Source organism: Lithobates pipiens, unplaced genomic scaffold (assembly GCF_037356315.1).
Source record: "Lithobates pipiens isolate NorthernLeopardFrog02 unplaced genomic scaffold, aLitPip1_a1.2 Scaffold_28, whole genome shotgun sequence".
In the NCBI taxonomy this organism is placed as follows: Eukaryota; Metazoa; Chordata; class Amphibia; order Anura; family Ranidae; genus Lithobates; species Lithobates pipiens.
In genome coordinates this window covers 67,767,289-67,795,004 of record NW_027507789.1, presented here as the reverse complement: position 1 = coordinate 67,795,004, position 27,716 = coordinate 67,767,289, and the positions used below count along the sequence as shown (strand labels likewise).

The 27,716-nt window shown below is 51.5% G+C and overlaps 1 long non-coding RNA gene across 1 annotated transcript; it reads left to right on the top strand.

Annotated features, from left to right (window-relative positions):
* Positions 1 to 14: 14 nt before the first annotated feature.
* On the top strand, positions 15 to 27,716 carry LOC143935469 (uncharacterized). Its single transcript, XR_013263524.1, has 3 exons — positions 15 to 90; positions 26,688 to 26,812; positions 26,906 to 27,716. It is a non-coding gene; the product is annotated as an uncharacterized LOC143935469 (long non-coding RNA).

Here is a 27,716-nt window from a genome sequence, read left to right as displayed (position 1 = left end):
CTTAGTTGGCTCCTGTGGGCGTGGTTGTATTTCCGTCACGTGGGATGGTGTGTCGAGGTTGGCGGGGAGCCGCTGTCCCTGTATGTTGAGGTGAGCTGTGCGGTAAACATTGCATCTATACGTTCTGATGTGGAACGTTCATAGAATGAGAATATGGGCGTCAGTAAAACTTGTCATTAGCCTTGCACATTTCCTTGTGGTAGCTGAGAGCAGACCAATGCATACAAGCTGCATTGTCTGTTTCTGTGGGGGAAGAGCCTCTTTTCTCGCCCTGTGCATGCTAGACACGGCAAAGAAGTCCAAGTATCGCCTCAATGGGCCCCTGCAAGTCTGTATTTCTATTCGGCCTTCACCAAGCGGTGACCCCCCAACGTCCCATGGTGTCACCCCCACCCCCTGCTTTCGCCTGCCTCTGTGCTGTGGGGTACAACAGCCATCTCCCATCAAAGATCCATAGTTCTAGGAGGCCTCATAGTCTACATAAGATCTATAATCACACTGTGCAGCTATGGGAATGCATGTAGGCAGTGATCATGGGTATCAGGAGGAGGGCCCAGCCATAAGATAACAGAGGAGTGGAGGTTTAGGACCTGAACCTGTGGGCTTAGGTAAGTAAGTATAAATGGTATTCCTTTTTTGTGAACAGAGGGGTGGTTTGTTGCCAGCTGGGTACATATGTAAAGTTTGCACCAAGGGGCAAGTCACACTGACTTGCGCTAAAATGCATGTACACCTCCAACCGTTTTGGTCTCATTTTCTTCCGTTGACATGCATTTTAGTGCAATGCAACGTTATGGTGTGAATAGGCCATATTGGAAATGATTGTTTTACAGATGTCCTTCCATTGATCTGCGCTAAAACGCACTGGTATGACTTATGCTGTCTATACGACAAATCGAGCAAACCCATTTCAAACCCAATTTCGAAAAATGAATGTTCGGCCGTGAGCGCAAACGATGCTGCCATCATGTAATGACCGATAAATCGTTCAGTGGACATAAATTAACCCATTCCCACCAAGCGTACGCAGATGTGTGTATTCTGCTTTCTTGGGTTATACCGAGATGATGCCCGCAGTTGCAGGCGATAGGCTTTCCAGGTATAACAACCAGTGCTGCTAAAAGCCACTCAGCTGTTATACCGGAGGGAGGGGACATCCACCCCCCTTCCGCCGTTCTTCCAGGGCCTCCCGTTCCACCGGAAGGTGCGATCAAACATCCGCCGATTCCGGCGGCTAGTGACAGACTGGAACGAAGCCGAAAACGGCTTTGTTCCAGTCTCCTGGATGTAAACACCGAAGCGACATCACAACGTCACTAACGGTTTACTTGGCTGCCAATGGAGTCGGATTTAATAAATATACAGTATTCAGCTACACCGTTTTCGGGGATCTGAATACTTTGAAGTGCAAAGGAGGGATTAGAGGTCTTTTAGACCCCCGATCCCTCCATAAAGAGTATCTGTTACCACCTACTACTGTCACAAGGGATGTTTACCTTGTGACAGCAATAAGTGATCAAATTTTTTTTTTTTTTACTGCAATTTAACCACTTCGCGCCCAGGCCAATTCTGACATTTCTCTCCTACATGTAAAATTCATACTTTTTTTACTAGAAAATTACATAGAACCCCCAAACATTATATATGTTTTTTTTTTTAGCAAAGACCCTAGAGAATACAATGGCGGTTGTTGCAACTTTTTATCTCGAACTGTATTTGCAGAGCAATTTTTCAAACACTTTTTTCAGAAAAAAATGTGAAAGATGAAGATACGACGAGTAAATAGATACCCAACATGTCACGCTTCAAAATTGCACGCGCTCATGGAATGGCGCCAGACTTTGGTATTTAAAAATCCCCATAGGCGACGCTTTAAAATTTTTTACTGGTTAAATATTTTGCGTTAGAGGAGGTCTAGGGCTAGAATTATTGCTCTCGCTCTAACGTTTGCGGCGATACCTCACGTGTGGTTTGCAGTTTTCATATGTGGGAGGGACTTGCGTATGCGTTCTTTTCTGCGTAGGAGCTCACGGGGACAGGTGCGCTTAAAAATTTTTTTTGTTTAATTTTACTTATATTTTTTTAGTTTGACACTTTAACAAAAAAAATAAAAATAAATGTGATTACTTTTATTGCTATTACAAGGAGTGTAAACATCCCTTGTAATAGGAATATGGCATGATCGTACCTATTTACAGTGAGATATGGGGTCAATAAGACCCCCATATCTCACCTCTAGGCTGGGAAGCCTAAAATCAAAAAAAAAAAATCACGGCTTCCCTGCCAAGGCGTCGCCATTATTTGAACGTCATAACATCGCGCCCGGCCTCCAAACGATCATAGAGACTCCGGCAACCATCTGGTCCACCAGAAATCTCTATGATAATTATCCGGGGGCCAGCAGATCCTGTGTCCGACTCGCCGATGGAAGCGGTGAGTCGGTAGACGTCCCCTCCCACCGCCCGTAAGAACGAGCGGAACAGCCAATACAATCATTCTTATGGTGCAGGGAATCACCGGCTGAAAATGCCGATATCTGAATGATGTCTGTAACCTCGGGCATCATTCAGATATAACCCCGGAAAGTCGAGGCCCCGTCACGTTGAGCTTGCGCAGTAAAGAAAACGCATATGAAAGTCACGACTGCATATGTTAACGGTGTTCAAATCGCACATGTGAGGTATCACCGCGATCGTCAGCGAGAGCAATAATTCTTGCACTAGACCTCCTCTGTAACTAACCTATAACCATAAAAAAAAATTAAAATGTAAGCGTTGCCTATGGAGATTTTTAGGTACCAAAGTTTGTCGCCATTCTAGTGTGTGTGTGTGTGTATATATATATATATATATATATATATATATATATATATATATATATATATATATATATATATATATATATATATATATATATATATATATATATACATACATACATACACACACACACACACACACACACACACACACACACACACACACACACACACAGTGCCTTGCGAAAGTATTCGGCCCCCTTGAACTTTTCAACCTTTTGCCACATTTCAGGCTTCAAAGATATAAAATTTGTATTTTTTGTGAAGAATCACCAACAAGTGGGACACAATTGTGAAGTGGAACGAAATCTATTGGATTTTTGAAACTTTTTTTAGCAAATAAAAAACTGAAAAGTGGGGTGTGCAAAATTATTCTGCCCCTTTACTTTCAGTGCAGCAAACTCACTCCAGAAGTTCAGCGAGGATCTCTGAATGATCCAATGTTGTCCTAAATGACTGATGGTGATAAATAGAATCCACCTGTGTGTAATCAAGTCTCTCTATAAATGCACCTGCTCTGTGATAGTCTCAGTGTTCTGTTGAAAGCGCAGAGAGCATCATGAAGACCAAGGAACACACCAGGCAGGTCCGTAATACTGTTGTGGAGAAGTTTAAAGCTGGATTTGGATACAAAAAGATTTCCCAAGCTTTAAACATCCCAAGGAGCACTGTGCAAGCGATCATTTTAAAATGGAAGGAGTATCAGACCACTGCAAATCTACCAAGACCTGGCCGTCCCTCTAAACTTTCAGCTCAGACAAGGAGAAGACTGATCAGAGATGCAGCCAAGAGGCCCATGATCACTCTGGATGAACTGCAGAGAACTACAGCTGAGGTGGGAGAGTCTGTCCATAGGACAACAATCAGTTGTACACTGCACAAATCTGGCCTTTATGAAAGAGTGACAAGAAGAAAGCCATTTCTCAAAGATATCCATAAAAAGTCTTGTCTAAAGTTTGCCACAAGCCACCTGGGAGACGCACCAAACATGTGGAAGAAGGTGCTCTTGGTCAGATGAAACCAGAATCAAACTTTTTGCCCACAATGCAAAACGATATGTTTGGCGTAAAAGCAACACAGCTCATCACCCTCAACACACCATCCCCACTGTCAAACATGGTGGTGGCAGCATCATGGTTTGGGCCTGCTTTTCTTCAGCAGGGACAGGGAAGATGGTTAAAATTGAGGGGAAGATGGATGCAGCCAAATAGAGGACCATTCTGGATGAAAACCTGTTGGAGTCTGCAAAAGACCTGAAACTGGGATGGAGATTTATCTTCCAAGACAATGATCCCAAACATACAGCAAAATCTACAAAGGAATGGTTCACAAATAAACGTATCCAGGTGTTAGAATGGCCAAGTCAAAGTCCAGACCTGAATCCAATCGAAAATCTGTGGAAAGAGCTGAAAACTGCTGTTCACAAACGCTCTCCATCCAACCTCACTGAGTTTGAGCTGTTTTGCAAGGAAGAATAGGCAAGAATTTCAGTCTCTCGATGTGCAAAACTGATAGAGACATACCCCAAGCGACTTGCAGCTATAATCGCAGTAAAAGGTGGCTCTACAAAGTATTAACGCAAGGGGGCCGAATAATTTTGACGCCCCACTTTTCATTTTTTTTTATTAAGTTTCAAAAATCCAATAGATTTCGTTCCACTTCACAATTGTGTCCCACTTGTTGGTGATTCTTCACAAAAAATACAAATTTTATATCTTTGAAGCCTGAAATGTGGCAAAAGGTTGAAAAGTTCAAGGGGGCCGAATACTTCGCAAGGCACTGTGTGTGTATATGTGTGTATATATATAATATATATATTTTTTTTTTTTTTACTAAATCTAATTAACCTGTGGTCACTGTTTCCTAAATTGCCCCATATTTTCACATCCACGATTGGATCTGTATTGTTGGTAATTAGTAGGTCTAGTAACACGTTGTTTCTAGTTGGTGCATTTACAAACTGACCTATAAAATTGTCCTGCAAGGAATTTAGAAACTGGCAAGCTTTAGATAAATGCACGGTTCCTTCCACCCAGTCTGTCTGGATAATTAAAAACCTGCATTTATTACACTTCCCTTTCTTGCTGCTAATCCAAATTGTAATAGAAGGCTCGCCTCCACCTCCTCCCTCTGGTTAGGAGGCCTATAGAATACTCCCAGTACTACTCCCCCTTAGAAAAGCACTTACAGGAACGTAGATGGTTAAAAGTATGTAACATGGAGCCCTCCTCTCGTAAGTGGATCCATCCTGTGTCCGCGAATGGAGAGCCAAGTAACGCCGTCCAGCAGCTGTCAGATTAATCCGTGCACGAGCGAGGAGGCAGTGAGGCGGCCTGTGTTCTGGGTTCCGCGCTGGCATGCCGAGGCCGATGGCGTCAGTGAGGGGTGGTGGACGGCAACATGTTTTGGCGCGTGCGCGGCTCCTTCATCGGAGGCCTGACCATGGAGCCGCGCATGCTCCAAATCGCGTTATCTCCCACCACCCCTCATTGACTCCATCGGCCTCGTGTGTTCCAGAATATCCACTTGCCAGAAGACACCATGTTATATACTTTTAGCTATCTACGTTCCTGTAAGTGCTTTTAATCCCTTGTCCACTTGCTTAAATCTTTTAATATTGCACTTAGAGGTGCCTTGCTTTCTTTTATAGTACTATGGAACCATCTGTTGAAATATCTGTTGGAACAAGGAGTGAAGACAGATGGGAAGTGCATCCCCTGTAGGAGTACATTAACTTGACTCTTACGCATTTGATATAGGATTTGTCCTTGCTTAGAGGCTACATTAAGTCCATTTACATTCTATGAACACAGTTTTAGTCGAGGGTGAGAACACCGTATGGGTCATGGTGGAGCGAGATGTAAACTAGACCTGAGGCTTCACACTATTGCAAATTGGATGTGGGTTTTCGCCACATCCAATTCACGTGTCTGGAGACTGACAGGCTCTCAATGGAAGTTTGGTTTGTTGGTGATTGTAGGTGGCAATAAGGCACCTAAAATAATAAAATTGTGCCACGTCCCACAAAGTATATGGAATTTGAAATGTTTGGAAAGATGGACTTTAACAAAATTTATTAATATACGTATATATCACAATACATGTATAGCATTAAACATAAAAGTTGGACTATTTGTGGTTCCCCTAATATAAGGACTAGATATCGTTTCCTGTGACAGTACTGTAGATGCATCCACACGAGGGTATCCTCTTAGTTGGGGTTCCACTTATAGGTTAAAAACAGTTCCGCTTTGTTTCGCTGCTATACTCATCACTTCTTCAGGAGCTTGAATATTTGTATATAGAAAAATATTTTTAGCAACAATATACCATACAAGACAACTTACAATTATAAAATAAAATAAAAACAAATTGCTGCAAAAAATGTATTTAATATATGTAAAGAATATATCTGAACTCACTTGCACCGTAGGTACCAGACAGCAAGCAACCACCAGGGCCTCCAAAGCCAGGAAGTAGCCGCAATTGGCATATATGTCAGGGTGTGGGGACATGCAAGGTAACTAAAGTAATAAGAAAAAGGGCAGTATATAATTAAGGTAAGTGGCACCAGGTGTGGTGGTATGTAGATGTATACGGTTTTATAAGAATATTGGGAGAGATCTCCTTTTAGTATACATCTACATGGACCCACTTACCACAATTATATACTGCCCTTTTTCCTATTACTTTTTTAGTTACCTTGTATGTCCCCACACCCTGACATGCTAATTGCGGCTACTTCCTGGCTTTGGAGGCCCTGGTGGTTGCTCCCTTTTTTGGGGGGTCTTGCTGTCTGGTACCTACGGCTCAAGTGAGTTCAGATATATTGTTTACATTTAATCACTTAAGGACCAGCCTCGTTTTGAAATTTTGGTTTTTACATGTTTAAAACGTGTGTGTGTGTGTGTGTGTGTGTGTGTTTTTCTAGCAAAAAAAAAATTACTTTGAACCCCCAAACATTATCATTTTTTTTCTTATATTCACCGACCGACACATCTCTCTGTAACTAAATGGGTTTGTTAGCCTGCCATTAGGAGAAATAGGCAAAAATTGTAACACAATACACAGAACTTTAGTCCCGCCCCGGGGGCGGACCCTGTGCTAACAACCCTCCCTACTGCTCAGGCAGAACTGTTTTATTTTGCCTAGTGAAGGAGAATGACCTAGGAACCCTGCGGGCCCTTCAGTTCATTTTTTTTGATGCAAGTTTTGATGTTTTTGCGCAAGATAGAAGATCCCAGGATCTTTCATCAACTGCCGGCTGGGTGACAGGCTGGTTAAGTTATACTTGTAGTCTCCCCAGTCCAGCCATCGAGCATGTGCAGGCCGCAGCTAAGGCTCGGCAGGCCACGACATACCTCAGCTCCAGAGGTGGTCGGTGTGCTTCAATGCTCTGGGGTATACATATGACCGGGCTACTGATGTCTGGATCACAGTATACTGGGCCAACAGCTACCCTGTAACTGGACAGGAGTAGGTCTGTGATGGAATGTCTCCCAGCTCTTCAGGAATGGTAAGTACGGCTCTCCCTGCTTCAGTGGGGTGAGCAGCTGGCTATTCCCAGGGAGGTCGATTCGGGGGCCACCTCACCTCCTTCTCTTCTCTCCCACGTCCCTATCTCCCCTCCTTCCCCTGCCCCCCTTCGGGGGGTGGCTACATGCGGGGTTCGCTGGGTCTCTCACCTGTAGAGGGCTCTGTGCGGCTAGTGTTGGTTCTGGTCCCGGTCTGGGGGGTCCCAAAAGGTGTCTGTGGAGGTGTTCTTGCTGAATGCAGGCAGCGCTGTTCTGTGATATTTTTTTTATATTTTTTCCTGTCACCTCATGGTGCTGTCAGGCGGTCATTTTGACTATGAGCAAAGCAGGTTCCCCTTGTGAGCCTCAGAAGCCATTTTTTATAGGATTTTCCTAATAGTTGCATTGGTGGCCATTTTTTTTTAAGCCCGAGCGCTCTTTTCCCCACCGTTCTCTTGTGACAGCATTACATGTGCTCTCACATGCTGTTTCCTGTGTCCACTGTGTATACAGGACGCTGGATGACAATTCCCTGAACGCTGGTGCAAGCTCTTCAGATCGTTTCAGCGCTGTTTTCTACAGCTTCTGCCGGCACAGTTTCCTCACTCTGCACTTGGGTAACCTCCTGGGAACTACAGGCACGGCTAGTGACCATCACAGAACGGCCCAGGGTGGTGAGTCTGGCGCTAGGAACCCCCCTTCCCCCAAAGGCAGCAGCAGGAGGGTGGGACCTTCACTGTCCTAAGTCCCCTTGCAGGTAGCAGACAGGGTAGGGTCAGCATGGCTTCAGAAACTGTTGTTTCTGCCCCCAAAATTCAGGCTATTGCAACCGGGTCACCTGCTGATAGAGCTGTGCCCATGGACACCCTGACGGCGGTCCTTAACTCCTTTGTTGCTAAAATAGAGGCGGTGCGCGTAAAAGGCCCCTACCCACCCCACCCCCGTCCTCTGGGGAGAGCTGTGATGCAGACTCGGGTCCTGCTGCGGCTGGGGACCCCTGCTCTGACCTATCAGACGAGACTGACCAGGACCATTCGGACAGTGAGGATGATTCCGGGTCCAGGCGCAACAAAGCACTTGTTGGAGCACTTATCACAGCTGTGCGTGATACCCTGAAGATTCAGGAGCCAGCGGATCCCTCTGCAGATGTATTGGTCACTTTTGGGTCCCGCAAGCCAGCACGTTCACCTAAGGTGTTCCCGTATTTGACTTATTTTGGCAAGTTCATCTACAGAGAATGGGGTCAGCCGCAATGGACCTTTTCGGTCCCCAAAAATATGGCGGTGCGTTACCCTTTTGAGGAAAGCCTTCTCAAGAAATGGTCGGCTCCTCTGGTCGTGGACCCCTCAGTATCTAGGTTAAATAAAGTAACCGCGATCCCGGTTGAGGGGACTCCTGCATTCAAAGATGCCATGGATCGGAAGGCCGAGGCGGTGGCTCGTTCCTTGTTTACAGTTGTGGGGTCAGCCTTGAGACCAGTACTGGCATCCGCACTGGTGTCACAGACGCTGACTGAGTGGGCAAAACTTTTGCACTGCGAATTGGGAGAGCAAAACGCCTCCCCTGTCTGCGTGGAACTAGCAGACCAACTAGTGCAAGGCCTCAAGTACTTATGTGATGTGGCCCTGGATACTCTCCCCCTGTTATCCAGGGCTTCAGTGTCAGTTGTGGTGTTGAGGCGCCTGATTTGGCTTAAATGCTGGTCTGCTGACCAGGCATCCAAAAAAGCCCTGATGGGTCTTCCCTTCCTTGGCGACCGGCTGTTTGGAGCTTCGTTAGATGACATTATTAAAAATGCCACGGGTGGTAAGAGTACACTACTCCCACAAACCAGGAAGGCTAAGGAGCCACGCCGCAGGCAAGGGCCCTCTTTTTCCGCTCACAAGTGGCTTTTTCATCCACCCAGTGCTTCGACAAAACATCCACAGACGGTCAAAAGCGTCCCTGGAACCGCAAGCCTGCAAACAAAAGTACTACTGCATGAAGGTTTGCCCCCACCCGATATGCGGGTGGGGGCAAACCTTCATGCAGTAGTACTTTTGTTTGCAGGCTTGCGGTTCCAGGGACGCTTTTGACCGTCTGTGGATGTTTTGTCGAAGCACTGGGTGGATGAAAAAGCCACTTGTGAGCGGTCACCTTTGGGAGTTTGCACCCCGGTGGACCTCCCGGTTATCCGACCAATGGGTCTGCGACCTGATTTCCACAGGCTACAAGATAGTTGCTCTCTTGGCCGCCAAACAGATTCTTCCCCTCCAGCATACCCGCACCCCCGGTTCACCGGGAGGCCCTGCTAGGGGCAGTAAGGGACTTGCTGAATCAGGGGGTGATTTACCAGTTCCGGAATCGGAACGCTTCCAGGGGTTCTACTGAAATCTGTTCATGGTTCCCAAGAAGGAAGGGGTACATCCAATCTTGGACCTAAAAGCCCTCAATCACTTTGTAAAAGTGCAGAGGTTCAGAATGGAATCAGTTCGCTCAGTAGTTGCTGCACTCCATCAAGGGGACTCCCTGGCGTCTTCGGACATCCAGGATGAGTACCTGCACATAACCATATGCCTTCAGCATCAGAAATTTCTGCGTTTGGCAGTCGGGGAAGCCCATTACCAATTTGGCTCTTCCATTTGGCCTGGCATCAGCCCCCCCGAGTCTTTACCAAAGTACTGACTCCAGTATTGGCGTTGCTGCAACAACACAGTGTTGTGAATTCATGAAGAAATACATTTAATATTCACTGGCAGAGATGAGAGATTTCAGTAGGCCTAAAAAAAGTGGATGAACTATGATGTTGATATTATTGAACTGTGACCCCCTTGGAGAACTTCAAAGCAAAATACAAGATCTAACATGTTTTTCCAAAGGTTCAGGGGATTAGTTATTCTTGTAAGTTCTACAAGCCTGTATTGAGACAAGATGTTGCCTGAACAAAAGGATGTTTTGTCACAGACACCAGAAAAACTCTATCTTCTTGAATGGACAAGGAAGGCTGTGCAAATATATATGGCAAGGTTTGGGCCATACTTAGGACGTACCTGTGACTAACTAGTCATTAAACCTGAATGACCAGAACAAATATCCCATTGTCTCAGAAAGTGAGAGATCGACAAAATCGATTGTGTGAATTGTAGAAACTTGAAGGACACAGCCATCTAAACATTTATTGGAAGTTCAAAGTTCATCTCAAAACATGGTGTGAGAGGGATATACAAGTCGGACATATTTCAAAAGTACTTCAAGTAATTCAAACTATATGTGATATGTGTAGGTCACCAAAGAGATATCATTTTAGTATCTAATGATCTAAAGAACTTTGTCATAAAGAAATTATATATGAAAGTGTGATTATAAATAGAAGTGTTTTAGCAACGAATTAGCATTATGAAAAACATTTAATCGTGATTGTAACTGTATAAGAATTTAACCTATGTTTAGATAAACAAATATTGATTGGATACTCAAATTATACATGTATCCATATAGATAATTGTATGATATTGTGTGATAAATATCTAACCCGTGTCCTTTCTAAATGGACTAAAGATTTAATAGATATTAGGGCTGCAACTAACGATTATTTTCATAATCGATTAATCGGCCGATAATTTTTTTTCGATTAATTGGATAAAATCACAAAAAAATGTAATGTTAAATTTTTTCGTTTATTTAAAAGTAATCATGAAAAAAACTGAGTGTTGCACTCAAACTGCAGAATAAAAAACGTTTAACATTAATGATGGGGCGCTATTCCTCCCGGGGACACCAATGATGGGGCACTATTCCTCCCACTGACACCTATTCCTCCCACTGACACCAATGATGGGGCGTTATTCCTCCCACTGACACCAATGATGGGGCGTTATTCCTCCCACTGACACCAATGATGGGGCGTTATTCCTCCCACTGACACCAATGATGGGGCGTTATTCCTCCCACTGAAACCTAGTCCTTTCACAGACACACTATTCCTCCCGGGGACACCAATGACGGGGCACTATTCCCCCCCCCCCCCCCGGACACCAATGACGGGGCACTATTCCCCCCCCCCCCAGACACAAATGACGGGGCACTATTCCCCCCCCCCACGGACACAAATGACGGGGCACTATTCCCCCCCCCCACGGACACAAATGACGGGGCACTATTCCCCCCCCCCCCCCCCAGACACCAATGACTGGGCACTATTCCCCCCCCCCCGGACACCAATGATGGGGCACTATTCCCCCCCACAGACACAAATGACGGGGCACTATTCCCCCCCCACGGACACCAATGACGGGGCACTATTCCCCCCCCACGGACACCAATGACGGGGCACTATTCCCCCCCCACGGACACCAATGACGGGGCACTATTCCCCCCCCACGGACACCAATGACGGGGCACTATTCCCCCCCACGGACACAAATGACGGGGCACTATTCCCCCCCCCCACGGACACCAATGACGGGGCACTATTCCCCCCCCCCACGGACACCAATGACGGGGCACTATTCCCCCCCCACGGACACCAATGACGGGGCACTATTCCCCCCCCACGGACACCAATGACGGGGCACTATTCCCCCCCCACGGACACCAATGACGGGGCACTATTCCCCCCCCACGGACACCAATGACGGGGCACTATTCCCCCCCCACGGACACCAATGACGGGGCACTATTCCCCCCCCACGGACACCAATGACGGGGCACTATTCCCCCCCCCACGGACACCAATGACGGGGCACTATTCCCCCCCCACGGACACCAATGACGGGGCACTATTCCCCCCCCCCCACGGACACCAATGACGGGGCACTATTCCCCCCCCCCCACGGACACCAATGACGGGGCACTATTCCCCCCCCCCACGGACACCAATGACGGGGCACTATCCCCCCCCCCCCACGGACACCAATGACGGGGCACTATTCCCCTCCCCCCCCCCCGGACACCAATGACGGGGTACTATTCCCCTCCCCCCACGGACACCAATGACGGGGTACTATTCCCCTCCCCCCACGGACACCAATGACGGGGTACTATTCCCCTCCCCCCACGGACACCAATGACGGGGTACTATTCCCCTCCCCCCACGGACACCAATGACGGGGTACTATTCCCCTCCCCCCACGGACACCAATGACGGGGTACTATTCCCCTCCCCCCACGGACACCAATGACGGGGTACTATTCCCCTCCCCCCACGGACACCAATGACGGGGTACTATTCCCCTCCCCCCACGGACACCAATGACGGGGTACTATTCCCCTCCCCCCACGGACACCAATGACGGGGTACTATTCCCCTCCCCCCACGGACACCAATGACGGGGTACTATTCCCCTCCCCCCACGGACACCAATGACGGGGTACTATTCCCCCTCCCCCCACGGACACCAATGACGGGGTACTATTCCCCCTCCCCCCACGGACACCAATGACGGGGTACTATTCCCCTCCCCCACGGACACCAATGACGGGGTACTATTCCCCCCCCCCCACGGACACCAATGACGGGGCACTATTCCCCCCCCCCCCTGACACCAATGACGGGGCACTATTCCCCCCCCCCCCGACACCAATGACGGGGCATTATTCCCCCCCGGACACCAATGACTGGGTACTATCCCCCCCGGACACCAATGACTGGGTACTATCCCCCCCGGACACCAATGACTGGGTACTATCCCCCCCGGACACCAATGACGGGGCACTATCCCCCCCCCGGACACCAATGAGGGGGCACTATCCCCCCCCCGGACACCAATGAGGGGGCACTATTCCCCCCCCCCCGGACACCAATGAGGGGGCACTATTCCCCCCCCCCCGGACACCAATGAGGGGGCACTATTCCCCCCCCCCCGGACACCAATGACGGGGCACTATTCCCCCCCCCCCCCCCCCCCGGACACCAATGACGGGGCACTATTCCCCCCCCCCCCCACGGACACCAATGACGGGGCACTATTCCCCCCCCCCCACGGACACCAATGACGGGGCACTATTCCCCCCCCCCCCACGGACACCAATGACGGGGCACTATTCCCCCCCCCCCCCCCCACGGACACCAATGACGGGGCACTATTCCCCCCCCCCCCCCACGGACACCAATGACGGGGCACTATTCCCCCCCCCCCCCCCCCACGGACACCAATGACGGGGCACTATTCCCCCCCCCCACGGACACCAATGAGGGGGCACTATTCCCCCCCCCCCCCACGGACACCAATGAGGGGGCACTATTCCCCCCCCCCCCACGGACACCAATGAGGGGGCACTATTCCCCCCCCCCCCCGGACACCAATGAGGGGGCACTATTCCCCCCCCCCCGGACACCAATGAGGGGGCACTATTCCCCCCCCCCCCCCGGACACCAATGAGGGGGCACTATTCCCCCCCCCCCGGACACCAATGACGGGGCACTATTCCCCCCCCCCCCCCGGACACCAATGACGGGGCACTATTCCCCCCCCCCCCGGACACCAATGACGGGGCACTATTCCCCCCCCCCCCCCCACGGACACCAATGACGGGGCACTATTCCCCCCCCCCCCCACGGACACCAATGACGGGGTACTATCCCCCCCGGACACCAATGACGGGGCACTATCCCCCCCCCGGACACCAATGAGGGGGCACTATCCCCCCCCCCGGACACCAATGAGGGGGCACTATTCCCCCCCCCCCCCCGGACACCAATGAGGGGGCACTATTCCCCCCCCCCCCCCGGACACCAATGAGGGGGCACTATTCCCCCCCCCCCGGACACCAATGAGGGGGCACTATTCCCCCCCCCCCCCGGACACCAATGACGGGGCACTATTCCCCCCCCCCCCCCCCCCCCACGGACACCAATGACGGGGCACTATTCCCCCCCCCCCCCACGGACACCAATGACGGGGCACTATTCCCCCCCCCCCCCCACGGACACCAATGACGGGGCACTATTCCCCCCCCCCCACGGACACCAATGACGGGGCACTATTCCCCCCCCCCCCCCCCACGGACACCAATGACGGGGCACTATTCCCCCCCCCCCCACGGACACCAATGAGGGGGCACTATTCCCCCCCCCACGGACACCAATGAGGGGGCACTATTCCCCCCCCCACGGACACCAATGAGGGGGCACTATTCCCCCCCCACGGACACCAATGAGGGGGCACTATTCCCCCCCCCCGGACACCAATGACGGGGCACTATTCCCCCCCCCCCCCCCCGGACACCAATGACGGGGCACTATTCCCCCCCGGACACCAATGACGGGGCACTATTCCCCCCCCCCCGGACACCAATGACGGGGCACTATTCCCCCCCCCCCCACGGACACCAATGACGGGGCACTATTCCCCCCCCCCCCACGGACACCAATGACGGGGCACTATTCCCCCCCCCCCCCACGGACACCAATGACGGGGCACTATTCCCCCCCCCCCCCACGGACACCAATGAGGGGGCACTATTCCCCCCCCCCCACGGACACCAATGACGGGGCACTATTCCCCCCCCCCACGGACACCAATGACGGGGCACTATTCCCCCCCCCCCCCACGGACACCAATGAGGGGGCACTATTCCCCCCCCCCCACGGACACCAATGAGGGGGCACTATTCCCCCCCCCCCACGGACACCAATGACGGGGCACTATTCCCCCCCCCCCACGGACACCAATGACGGGGCACTATTCCCCCCCCCCCCCACGGACACCAATGACGGGGCACTATTCCCCCCCCCCCCCACGGACACCAATGACGGGGCACTATTCCCCCCCCCCCCACGGACACCAATGACGGGGCACTATTCCCCCCCCCCACGGACACCAATGACGGGGCACTATTCCCCCCCCACGGACACCAATGACGGGGCACTATTCCCCCCCCACGGACACCAATGACGGGGCACTATTCCCCCCCCACGGACACCAATGACGGGGCACTATTCCCCCCCCACGGACACCAATGACGGGGCACTATTCCCCCCCCACGGACACCAATGACGGGGCACTATTCCCCCCCCCACGGACACCAATGACGGGGCACTATTCCCCCCCCACGGACACCAATGACGGGGCACTATTCCCCCCCCCCCCACGGACACCAATGACGGGGCACTATTCCCCCCCCCCCACGGACACCAATGACGGGGCACTATTCCCCCCCCCCACGGACACCAATGACGGGGCACTATCCCCCCCCCCCCCACGGACACCAATGACGGGGCACTATTCCCCTCCCCCCCCCCGGACACCAATGACGGGGTACTATTCCCCTCCCCCCACGGACACCAATGACGGGGTACTATTCCCCTCCCCCCACGGACACCAATGACGGGGTACTATTCCCCTCCCCCCACGGACACCAATGACGGGGTACTATTCCCCTCCCCCCACGGACACCAATGACGGGGTACTATTCCCCTCCCCCCACGGACACCAATGACGGGGTACTATTCCCCTCCCCCCACGGACACCAATGACGGGGTACTATTCCCCTCCCCCCACGGACACCAATGACGGGGTACTATTCCCCTCCCCCCACGGACACCAATGACGGGGTACTATTCCCCTCCCCCCACGGACACCAATGACGGGGTACTATTCCCCTCCCCCCACGGACACCAATGACGGGGTACTATTCCCCCTCCCCCCACGGACACCAATGACGGGGTACTATTCCCCCTCCCCCCACGGACACCAATGACGGGGTACTATTCCCCCTCCCCCCACGGACACCAATGACGGGGTACTATTCCCCTCCCCCACGGACACCAATGACGGGGTACTATTCCCCCCCCCCCACGGACACCAATGACGGGGCACTATTCCCCCCCCCCCCTGACACCAATGACGGGGCACTATTCCCCCCCCCCCCGACACCAATGACGGGGCATTATTCCCCCCCGGACACCAATGACTGGGTACTATCCCCCCCGGACACCAATGACTGGGTACTATCCCCCCCGGACACCAATGACTGGGTACTATCCCCCCCGGACACCAATGACGGGGCACTATCCCCCCCCCGGACACCAATGAGGGGGCACTATCCCCCCCCCGGACACCAATGAGGGGGCACTATTCCCCCCCCCCCGGACACCAATGAGGGGGCACTATTCCCCCCCCCCCCGGACACCAATGAGGGGGCACTATTCCCCCCCCCCCGGACACCAATGACGGGGCACTATTCCCCCCCCCCCCCCCACGGACACCAATGACGGGGCACTATTCCCCCCCCCCCCACGGACACCAATGACGGGGCACTATTCCCCCCCCCCCCACGGACACCAATGACGGGGCACTATTCCCCCCCCCCCCCACGGACACCAATGACGGGGCACTATTCCCCCCCCCCCCCCACGGACACCAATGACGGGGCACTATTCCCCCCCCCCCCCCCCCACGGACACCAATGACGGGGCACTATTCCCCCCCCCCACGGACACCAATGAGGGGGCACTATTCCCCCCCCCCCCCCACGGACACCAATGAGGGGGCACTATTCCCCCCCCCCCCCACGGACACCAATGAGGGGGCACTATTCCCCCCCCCCCCGGACACCAATGAGGGGGCACTATTCCCCCCCCCCCCGGACACCAATGAGGGGGCACTATTCCCCCCCCCCGGACACCAATGAGGGGGCACTATTCCCCCCCCCCCGGACACCAATGACGGGGCACTATTCCCCCCCCCCCCCCCGGACACCAATGACGGGGCACTATTCCCCCCCCCCCGGACACCAATGACGGGGCACTATTCCCCCCCCCCCCCCACGGACACCAATGACGGGGCACTATTCCCCCCCCCCCCACGGACACCAATGACGGGGTACTATCCCCCCCGGACACCAATGACGGGGCACTATCCCCCCCCCGGACACCAATGAGGGGGCACTATCCCCCCCCCCGGACACCAATGAGGGGGCACTATTCCCCCCCCCCCCCGGACACCAATGAGGGGGCACTATTCCCCCCCCCCCCGGACACCAATGAGGGGGCACTATTCCCCCCCCCCCGGACACCAATGAGGGGGCACTATTCCCCCCCCCCCCCGGACACCAATGACGGGGCACTATTCCCCCCCCCCCCCCCCCCCACGGACACCAATGACGGGGCACTATTCCCCCCCCCCCCCCACGGACACCAATGACGGGGCACTATTCCCCCCCCCCCCCCACGGACACCAATGACGGGGCACTATTCCCCCCCCCCCCACGGACACCAATGACGGGGCACTATTCCCCCCCCCCCCCCCACGGACACCAATGACGGGGCACTATTCCCCCCCCCCCCACGGACACCAATGAGGGGGCACTATTCCCCCCCCCACGGACACCAATGAGGGGGCACTATTCCCCCCCCCACGGACACCAATGAGGGGGCACTATTCCCCCCCCCACGGACACCAATGAGGGGGCACTATTCCCCCCCCCCGGACACCAATGACGGGGCACTATTCCCCCCCCCCCCCCCGGACACCAATGACGGGGCACTATTCCCCCCCGGACACCAATGACGGGGCACTATTCCCCCCCCCCCGGACACCAATGACGGGGCACTATTCCCCCCCCCCCCCACGGACACCAATGACGGGGCACTATTCCCCCCCCCCCCACGGACACCAATGACGGGGCACTATTCCCCCCCCCCCCCACGGACACCAATGACGGGGCACTATTCCCCCCCCCCCCCACGGACACCAATGAGGGGGCACTATTCCCCCCCCCCCACGGACACCAATGACGGGGCACTATTCCCCCCCCCCCACGGACACCAATGACGGGGCACTATTCCCCCCCCCCCCCACGGACACCAATGAGGGGGCACTATTCCCCCCCCCCCACGGACACCAATGAGGGGGCACTATTCCCCCCCCCCCCCCCGGACACCAATGACGGGGCACTATTCCCCCCCCCCCACGGACACCAATGACGGGGCACTATTCCCCCCCCCCCCCCACGGACACCAATGACGGGGCACTATTCCCCCCCCCCCCCACGGACACCAATGACGGGGCACTATTCCCCCCCCCCCCACGGACACCAATGACGGGGCACTATTCCCCCCCCCCCCCACGGACACCAATGAGGGGGCACTATTCCCCCCCCCCCCCACGGACACCAATGAGGGGGCACTATTCCCCCCCCCCCCCACGGACACCAATGACGGGGCACTATTCCCCCCCACGGACACCAATGAGGGGGCACTATTCCCCCCCCCACGGACACCAATGAGGGGGCACTATTCCCCCCCCCACGGACACCAATGAGGGGGCACTATTCCCCCCCCCCCCCCCGGACACCAATGAGGGGGCACTATTCCCCCCCCCCCCCGGACACCAATGAGGGGGCACTATTCCCCCCCCCCCCACGGACACCAATGACGGGGCACTATTCCCCCCCCCCCCACGGACACCAATGACGGGGCACTATTCCCCCCCCCCCACGGACACCAATGACGGGGCACTATTCCCCCCCCCCACGGACACCAATGAGGGGGCACTATTCCCCCCCCCCCACGGACACCAATGACGGGGCACTATTCCCCCCCCCCACGGACACCAATGACGGGGCACTATTCCCCCCCCCCACGGACACCAATGACGGGGCACTATTCCCCCCCCCCACGGACACCAATGACGGGGCACTATTCCCCCCCCCACGGACACCAATGACGGGGCACTATTCCCCCCCCCCCCCACGGACACCAATGACGGGGCACTATTCCCCCCCCCCCCCCCCACGGACACCAATGACGGGGCACTATTCCCCCCCCCCCCCCACGGACACCAATGAGGGGGCACTATTCCCCCCCCCCCCACGGACACCAATGAGGGGGCACTATTCCCCCCCCCCACGGACACCAATGAGGGGGCACTATTCCCCCCCCCCACGGACACCAATGAGGGGGCACTATTCCCCCCCCCCCCCCCCACAGACACCAATGAGGGGGCACTATTCCCCCCCCCCCCCCCACAGACACCAATGAGGGGGCACTATTCCCCCCCCCCCCCACGGACACCAATGAGGGGGCACTATCCCCCCCCCCCCCACGGACACCAATGAGGGGGCACTATTCCCCCCCCCCCACGGACACCAATGAGGGGGCACTATTCCCCCCCCCCCACGGACACCAATGAGGGGGCACTATTCCCCCCCCCCCACGGACACCAATGAGGGGGCACTATTCCCCCCCCCCCACGGACACCAATGACGGGGCACTATTCCCCCCCCCCCACGGACACCAATGACGGGGCACTATTCCCCCCCCCCACGGACACCAATGACGGGGCACTATTCCCCCCCCCCACGGACACCAATGACGGGGCACTATTCCCCCCCCCCGGACACCAATGACGGGGCACTATTCCCCCCCACGGACACCAATGACGGGGCACTATTACCCCCCCCCCCCCACGGACACCAATGACGGGGCACTATTCCCCCCCCCCACGGACACCAATGACGGGGCACTATTCCCCCCCCCCCCACGGACACCAATGACGGGGCACTATTCCCCCCCCCCCCCACGGACACCAATGACGGGGCACTATTCCCCCCCCCCACGGACACCAATGACGGGGCACTATTCCCCCCCCCCCCCCCCCACGGACACCAATGACGGGGCACTATTCCCACCCCCCACGGACACCAATGACGGGGCACTATTCCCCCCCCCCCCACGGACACAAATGATGGGGCGTTACTCCTCCCACATTGGTGTTTCTGGGGGGGGGAATAATAGAGCCACATTGGTGTTTCAGCGGGGGGGGAATAGTGCCCCATCATTGATGTCCCCGGGAGGCGCTACTCCTCCCAGGGACACCAATGATGGGGCACTATTCCCCCCCCCCCCCAGAAACACCAATGGGGCACTATTATCCTCCCCCTGCAGAAACACCAATGTGGCACTGAATGTTGTGTGTGCTTTTACAACTTGCCGATAGCTACCTTTTTTTCACACTCTGTGTGCAGCTCGGCTCAGTGTCCTCCTCACAGATTCTCACCCTCGCCTCTCTGTTCCCTCGAGGCAGCAGCGGGCGGGGCTGAGATCTGTGTGAATGTCACGTGACATCAGCGAGGAGGAGAGGCGCGCCGCGGGCGTGCAGCGGCGAGTGCGTGCCTGATCAGAGCGCCGCCGAGGACACAGGAAGGATGAGATAGGAGGAAAGGATTTTTTTTTTTTTTTTTTTTTTTTTTTTCCAAGGAACAGACAGGCGGATGGTGCGGCCCAACTAATCGTTAATGAAAGTCGTTGACAACGATTTTCATTATCGATAATATCGATTCGTTGTTGCAGCCCTAATAGATATACATTGATATACATATATAACCATTTTATACAATGGGGATTATTCAAAATTATGTTAAGCGTATTTTATATTATACTATCATTCCTGAACACTCGAGATATATTCGTTAGAACATAGATAAAAAAACGAATGCATATTATAGAAATAAAAATATTAACTTTAAGAGATAAAACGCCAAACACATGTGAGACACCTGGTGGTTGAAGGTGCTATTACCTTAAAATCACGAGGCTCCTGGGAAAGCTAACCATTACATGTTGCCTGCCAATGAGGAGGGAACACATACCCTCTGGGCAGAACTTAGTATAATTTTATGATCTTTTTGTTTGAGGATATTTAAGAAACTAGAAAGAGGCCATAAGAAAGGAGAGCTCAGGGGGAAGCTTAGGGACCCCCCTGAGAAGGGACACTGGAAGACTCCCAGACAAACTGACACTCATGCACCATGCATGAATACACATTTTTACATTCATGAAGATCCCTGCTCCTTGTAACTCGGATGTCATACAAAGTAATTCCTCTGTAAAAGGATCCATGTTGAATGCCACGGCCGCCATCTTAAAAATCCTGGTAACCAACAATCCACACTAATACACATATATTTACCCATTCCAAATATGGCTTTCATCTCTTCTATGTTCTCTTAAATATTGATGTGTTTGAATATTCTATTATTGAAAATCTTTCTCCCGAATCAACCACCTTTTAGATTTTTCTCTAAATTCTATTTTTCATTATAAATTTCTTTTTGCATAGATGCCAATTTTATTGACAAACAAATGTCTAATTTATTTCACATTGTTAACCACTTACCTGCAGTATAGTAACGGTTGGACATGTGAAATACAGACATTCTGTTTAATTGTCAATTATCAAAAGGTTATTGATTCTACCGAGAAGTGATAATTAAGTCCAAGGTACTACTACGCCCAGTTTGAGGGTATTTCCATTAATTGTCAAATGATCAAGTAATGCAATCTGTATTTTAATTTCATGTAAATATTTGTCTTTTGTCAACCAATAAATGTAACTATTTTTATGATCACTTGTCTCCGTGAATACATTTCACATGTATAGACTGTGTCCTATAGATTGATTTTTGTATCTTAAAAATATCTTCGTTAAAAATTACTTAATAAATATTGTGTGGGAAAATGTCCTTAAAAAGCACAACAACAGGATCGCGATCGTGGGTTACCTAGACGATCTCCTGAGAGCATCTTACGCCTCAGAATTAGAGAAGGATGTGGCGATCACCATGCAGACTCTGCGAGAATTTGGGTGGCTGTTGAACCTAAAGAAGTCGTTTGGTTGTGCCGACCCAGCATCTGGAGTACCTGGGTTTACTATTGGACTCCCGGGAAGCAAGGGTCTTTCTCCTCTCGGACAAATTGCAGACTCTCAGATCTGCGGTCAAACTACTGATGAACCGCAAGTGGTCGCCGTCCGATTTTGCATGCGAGTACTGGGACTCATGGTAGCCTCCTTCGAGGCAGTACCTTATGCCCAGTTCCACACCAGAGTCCTGCAGAAGGAGATTTTGAAAAAATGGGACCAATCTCCGTTGTCCCTGGATCGTCAGGGACTCTCTGATCTGGTGGTTGGGGTCCCCGGTGATTCAGTCTGGAAAATCATTCTTTCCCCTGAAAGGGACAGTGATCACTACGGACGCCAGTCTCTCAGACTGGGGTGGAGTGATGGGGTTTCAGTTGGCTCAGGGCCTCTGGTCGATGGACAAATCCAGGTTGCCGATCAATCTGCTCGAATTGTGAGCGATCAGGCTGAGACTCCACACGTGGTCGGCGTGTCTTCAAGGACGTCTGACCAGGATACAGTCAGACAACGCCACAGCTGTGGCGTTCATAAATCACCAAGGGGTAACAAGAATCTCAGCCGCTGCTCGGGAGGTCGCTCACATACTTCGGTGGAGAGAGCGACATGTTCCGGCCCCGTCAGCCATTTACATCCCGGGGGTGGAAAATTGGCAGGCGGACTATCTGAGGAGTCAGATGCTGGACCCAGGAGAATGGGTGTTGCAGTCCGTAGATATTCAGGCTGCTGTGCCTGAAATGGGGCACACCAGATGTGAATCTATTGGCCTCCCGTCTCAATTGGAAGGTGCCGAGATTTGTGGTCAGACGCGCTGGTGGCTCCGTGAGATCAGTACCAGCTGATCTACGGCCTTTCCTCCACTGAAACTGTTGCCACTTCTGCTTCGCAGAGCGTAAGCGGAGGGGATTCCAGTAATCCTGGTTTCCCCAGATTGGCCTCAGCAGCCCTGGTACGCAGACCTGTTGCGTCTGGTGGCAGACGCTCCCTGGCGACTGCACTGCGGGAGGACCTCCTATCTCAAGGTCCAATCTTTCACCCTGCTTTAACAGCATGGCTATTGAGAGCTAGGTGCTGAGGAACCGGGGTCTGTCGGACTCGGTGATTCCCACTATGCTGGGGGCACGGAAATCTTCACGGAAGATATACCATCGTACCTGGAAGGCTGACCTCTCCATGTGTGAGGAGGAAGGGTGGCATCCGCGCTCTTTCTATATCCAGGATCCTGCTGTTTCTTCAGCAAGGAGTAGACCAGAAATTGGCGTTGAGTACCATTTTAAGGGGCGAATTTCAGCCCTGGCTTTTATTTTATTTTTTTATATTTTTTTTTTTTTTTCGGCGACCTCTGGCGTCTCATTCATTAGTGAGTACCTTTTGTTCAGGGGTACGACATGTAGTCCCTCCGGTGCGTCCACTTTTTACCAAAGGTGGTTTCGGCTTTTCATATCAATGAGGACATTGTATTATCATCGTTGTGTCCTAAGCGAAGCACCCTAAAGAGGTGGCCCTTCACGCTCTCGATGTGGTTAGGGCTCTGAAGGTGTACTTGTCTGCCATGACTCCCTTTTGGAAGTCAGACTCGCTGTTTGTTTCGGTGGCTGGTCCAAAGAAGTGTATGGCAGTCTCGTCGGCCACCATTTCCAGGTGGGATCAGATTATAGTCCAAGTCTGCGCCTTGAAGGGGCAGGTGCCCCCATTTACAGTCACGGCCCACTCTACAAGGGCAATCGTAACGTCTTGGGCCTTCCGACACCAAGCGTCTGTCGCTCAGGTGCGTAAGGCGGCGACCTGGTCATCTGTCCATGCATTTACCAAGTTCTACAGGTGGACGTCAGTGCATCAGCTGATGCCTGTTTTGGCAGCAAAGTTTTGCAGGCGGCCGTGTAGTTGCAATTAAGATTTTTTTTTTTTTTCCTGGTTTTTCGATAAAACCGCAGTACTGTTTGTTAATGCACTGTTGCATTACTTCCGCAAAAAGGTTGCGGTGTTGGGGATCTCTCCTGTTGAGAATGCCCGATTATGGTGGTGTTTTTCTGTATACTGCTGTTTTTTTGTGGGTTTAGTTTCACTAGTTTCCACTTGCCATGGTTGAAGTTTTAATGCTGTTTGTTTCCCACCCCCTCATTTGCCATTGCTTGGGGACGTCCCATTTAGTTACAGAGAGGAACTGTGTCGGTCGGTGAATATAAGAGAAAATAGGATTTTTGTACTCACCGTAAAATCCTTTTCTCTGTAATTCACTGATCGACACAACACCCACCCCTCCTTTTCTCTACATTGTACTGAGTTCTGCCTGAGCAGGAGGGAGGGTTGTTAGCACAGGGTCCGCCCCCCCCCCGGGGCGGGACTAAAGTTGTGTGTGTTGCCTAGTTCTCCTAATGGCAGGCTAACAAACCCATTTAGTTACAGAGAGGAGCTGTATCGATCGGTGAATTAAAGAGAAGTATTTTACGGTACAAAAATCCTTCTTTTCTAACACCCTAGAGAATAAAATGGCAGTCATTGCAATACTTTTTTTCAAACCGTATTTGCGCAGCTGTCTTACAAGCGCACTTTTTTTGGGGGGGAAAAAATCACTTTTGAATAAAAAAAATAAGACAACAGTAAAAAAAAAAAAAATTGTGAAAGATAATGTTACGCCGAGTAAAGTGATACCCAACATGTCGCGCTTCAAAATTGCACCCGCTCGTAGAATGGCGACAAACTTTTACCCTTAAAAAATCTCCATAGGCGACGTTTTAAAAATTTCTATAGGTTGCATGTTTTGCGTTAGAGGAGGTCAGGGCTAGAATTTATTGCTCTCTACTGATCGTGACGATACCTCACATGTGTGGTTTAAACACAATTTACCTATTCGGGCGCTACTATTACATCCCTTGTAATAGAAAAAAGCATGACGGATCCTCTTAATTATGAGATCTGGGGTCAAAAAGTTCTCCGATCTCATATTTAGACTAAAATGCAAAACTAAAATTGGCCCTTTAAGAGCTGTGGGCAGAAGGGATGTTTTGACGTCGCTTTTGCCCAGCAATTGTATGGAGACAGGTGGGGGCCATCTTCCCCTCACTCGTCCCCATACCAAGCAGGAGACAAGACTTGATCCCCTCTGGCGCTGCCGACAGCTCCAGTAAGCAGCGGAAGGCACTGGATCGCGGCGGGAGGGGGAGCGCCCTCTCCCGCCACCGATTTTAAAGTAATCTTGTGGCAAAATTATCTTGTAGCGGACCGCCCGCGGAAGAAGGGGATACCGGGGTTATGGCAGCTAGCCGACGTAAAACTGCCTAAGTGGTTAAATGTATTTTTTGCAGGAATTTGTTTTTATTTTTAAGTTGTCTTGGTATATTGTTACTAAAAATATTTTTCTATATAAAAATATTCAAGCTCCTGAAGTGAAGAATTGATGGTTATAGTCGTGAAACATGTAGAGCAGGGACTGTTTTTAATCTATATATAAGTGGAACCCCAACTAAGAGGCTACCCTCGTGTGGACGCAGCTTCAGTATTGTCACACTGGAAACTATTATCTAGCCCTTTTATATTAGGGGAACCACAAATAGTCCAACTTTTATGTTTAACGCTATATAGCTGTATTGTGACATAGATGTATATTAATACATTTTGTAAAAAATCTATATACATGCCTTTTAAAAAGTCCATCTTTCCAAACCTTGCAAATTCCATATACCGGCTCTCAATGGCGCTGGTTGATACAGCTCCGGGATGGCTGCAGTGTGAATTGCACAGTAGTCCTGTGCTTCTGGTCCGTTTCAGGTCTGAATTCAGCCAAAAATTCAGACTGAAACGGTGAATGTTGACAGACCGAACCGCTGCTGTGAGCTGCTCAACACAGCAGTGTAAACCCAGCCTAAAACTGTGTTTAAGGGCTTCCTGCTTACATTTATTCATCAGTATTGCAGCAAACAAGAGTAAGAGATTCCCCTCACGGGTAAATACCATATTTATCGGCATATAACATGAACTTTTCTCCCCTTTAAAATCAGGAGAAATTCGTGGGTGCGTGTTATACGCCGATCCCCCGCTAATTGTGAGCGCTACCAATATAAACACATAGCTGAGAGGAGCCAAGCCTAGCCGAGTACACTCGGCTATGTGTATATCGGCGGCACTTGGCTCTGCTCTGTCACGCCCAGTCCCGCCATTGGACCTGTGCAATGTCCCTCATAGGGCGGGACAGGGCAGGACTGCGAGAGGAGCCGAGGTGCACAGGACCGACTCTGTGTATCTCTGCACCATATTTAAACATGAAGTGACACTGATAAGGCTGCATTGATAGGCATTTAAATGTAAGGTGTTTTTTTTTTTTTTTTTCTTAAAATTCCCTCCTAAACGTGGGGTGCGTGTTATACTCTGATAAATACGGTAGTTACAGCCCAAGTTCAACTTCATGGCTAGTTGTATCTGCTCAGGCCTGCAGATATGTTCTATAACCGCCCCCGCATGCATTCTTCCCCAACACACACCCACCCTGTCCATCCCAGGGCAAGACATATTATACCCCAGGTGGGGAAAAGGTGTGGCTAGTGCTACAGACGTTTTGCTGTCACCAGTTTATCCTATGAAATGCCAGAACCTGCCGCAGGTAAACTCTATCTAGGACTCTTCCGTGGACTGGCAGGGGCTTTTTGGCACAAAATCTATATCAAGTTCTCATGTGACATGTCTTCGACCTAAAGTTGACATTGTTTTTGTATAAATAAAAATGTTGTGTTTCATAATCAGGTCCGTGGACCAAAGATGCCAAGAAGGAAGAGGACTACTTCTTGAAACATTACGGTGTACATGTCCCACAAAAGAGGCTTTTTCAAGTGCAACCATGACAATACTTTCCCCAAGTTGACCTCAAGGTGAATATCAACTTGCTTTAATCGTGCAGCTTTTAATTTCCCAAATATGTGCATTGTTATACATTTATAATTTAATTGTTATTTCTTGAACAGTTCTTTGGGGGGGAAAAGGACTCTACCGCATTGGAAAATCTTTTGGTTCAGTTTTCTGAAGAAACTGTAATTAAAATGACCAAAGAATACCTGGCAATTATCTTCAAGGAGCATATCAAGTAAATTATTGTCTGTCATCTCTGTTTCTACAAGGATCAGTTTTTCATTTTACTACATATTGCCTTTCTTGCACAACTTTAAAAAGCACAAGAAACCTAAATAGAGGGGATATACAAGATAACACTATCTGGTCAATAAAGGCAACAAATAGATCAATATGCCTTCATGTATAGTGGCAACATGTCACTCACATTGGAGAAGAAAGGAACCTAATTTGAAGTTCCATGTTTTTCCCAAGGACAAAGACCGTATAAGAATATGGCTTAGGAATACAGGACAGTTTAATGAGAATGACCTAGATCAGGCCGTTTCAAAAATAATAGAAGGGAAGCAAAATGATTCTTATCGTATGTGTTCCAAACATTTTTCTTCAGATATGTACCATCAGGTTTGGCAGTAAAATTTTATTAAAGAAAAACGCTATCCCAAACATGTTTTTCATTGTTTATAATAGTGCAATTATTAATTTGGATGATGTTGCTGCAAAGAGGCATTGTGCAGAAGTAAGCACATTTCACACTACTAAAGTTCTGGATAAATCATTACCCTTTGCCGATGATCACACTCTCAATGTTCTGATTAAAAGTGAAATTGGTGATGATCCAGATGATGTTATTTCAAACAGGCATTGTGCAGAAGTAAGCACATTTCACGCTGCCAACGTTCTGAATAAATTTTCCCCTGCCAATGA